This window comes from Callorhinus ursinus, unplaced genomic scaffold, assembly GCF_003265705.2.
Source record: "Callorhinus ursinus isolate GAN/ISIS: 27379988/994484 unplaced genomic scaffold, GSC_fseal_2.0 scaffold112, whole genome shotgun sequence".
NCBI lineage: Eukaryota > Metazoa > Chordata > Mammalia > Carnivora > Otariidae > Callorhinus > Callorhinus ursinus.
This window is the reverse complement of record NW_027397174.1, coordinates 710738-712775: the sequence shown is the minus strand read 5'-3', so window position 1 is coordinate 712775 and position 2038 is coordinate 710738.

The following is a 2038-nucleotide window of genomic DNA, read 5'->3' as shown; positions in this document are numbered from 1 at the left end:
AAAAAAAAAAAAGATTCTTGAAAAGGAGGTATGAATTAACTGCCAATAAGGCCTACAAAGGACTCTTTATGAGAAAAAGAACTCCTACATCTCAAAGCCAATAATCCTCATGGGAAAGAGAAGGGAAGTCTGTAGGTAGACATGGAACATATTAAATATACAACGAGATGTATTTATCTTTGATGAAATACTTTAGTACAAGTATGTGATTTGATATGACGATTTAAAAGTTAAATGTAAAGGATATATAGAAATTTTCCTGGTGACAGGACTGAGGGAAGGGCAGGCAGGCACACCATCAAATCTTGCTTTGACATCTCTCTAGTTTGTATTATCTTTCCAGTGACCTGATAAGTTTAGATTTTTTTCCAGCTTTATTGAGGTATAATTGACAAAGCTGTATATATTTAAAGTGTACAACATTATGATTTGGCATTTGTATACAGATTTTGAAATATATTCAAAAGATGAAAGAAGGACATTTAATGAAAGACAAATGTAAGGAGGTTGCACAGACCTATTAAGATAAGACTCTGACCATCTCCTTCCCCATTTAAACTTCTTAAATGGATCCTCACTAACTGCAGACAGTGTGAAACTGCTTGGCATGACTTTCCAAGCCTACAGCTTCTCGATCTGTATCTATTGCACTTTCTCCTCACAAGTTGAGGCAGTTGGGCTATAGTTAAGGACAACTGGGTAAATTAGAAACTGTTGAAATGACTCATATCTAAAGACGAATGATTAATGTGTTGACCTGCTGAGAGGTTTCTGGTGATATGCTGCAGGACTGTGTCCTTGGTCTTCCAGATTATCTTTATCTAAGTTATTAATGAAAATGTAGGACACTTGTGCATTGAACATGTGAATGACATAAATATACTGGAAGATAACAAATATATTAAATAGACTCAGAAACATTAATGTGCTTGCCAGGCTAGAGATAGGATCCTAAATGAACAGATTAATTTTAACAGAGAAAATTGTTAAGTTTTGCTCCTGGATCTTAAAAATCCCCATGGGGGTATTGGTAGAAGTGAACAGGGGAGAAGTGAAAAAGACTAATAGAATTTTAGTTGATAATAAGGTTAAGTTTTCCTGTCCCTCTTTCTTCTTTAACATTTATTTATTTGAGAGAGAGTGCGTACCCATGTGCACACAAGTGGAGGGAGGGACAGAGGGAGAGGAAGAGAGAGAATCTCCAGCAGACTCCCCACTGGGTGAAGTGCCTGATGTGGGGCTTGATCTCACAACCCCGAGATCACGACCTAAGCCCAAACCAAGAGTCGGACACCCAACTGACTGAGCCACCCAGGAGCCCCTCCTGTCTTTCTTGTCTTCACCCTATGCCAGCAATTTAGAAGCAGCTCCCAGCTATCTTCAGTGTAGAGGGCTGACACTTCTGCAGGACCAAACAAAGGGCTTGATAAGACTTCCTGCCTTACAGGAATAGAGACAATATACAGTAACAGTCACCATACAGGCAATAAAATGGCACTAAATTCATATCTTTCAATAGTTACTCTGAATGTAAATGGGCTAAATGCCCCAATCAAAAGACACAGGGTATCAGATTGGATAAAAAAAAACAAGACCCATTGATATGCTGCCTACAAGAGACTCATTTTAGACCCAAAGACACCTCCAAATTTAAAGTGAGGGGGTGGAAAATTATTTACCATGCTAATGGACATCAAAAGAAAGTTAGGATGGCAATCCTTCTATCGAACAAATTAGATTTTAAACCAGACTATAATAAGAGATGAGGAAGGACACTACATCATACTTAAAGGGTCTATCCAACAAGAAGATCTAACAATTGTAAATATCTATGCCCCTAACATGGGAGCAGCCAACTATATAAGCCAATTAATAACAAAATCAAAGAAACACATTGACAATAATACAATAATAGTAGGGGACTTTAACACCACCCTCACTGAAATGGACGTATCATCTAAGCAAAAGATTAACAAGGAAAGAAAGGCTTTAAATGACACACTGGACCAGATGGACTTCACAGATATATTCAGAACAT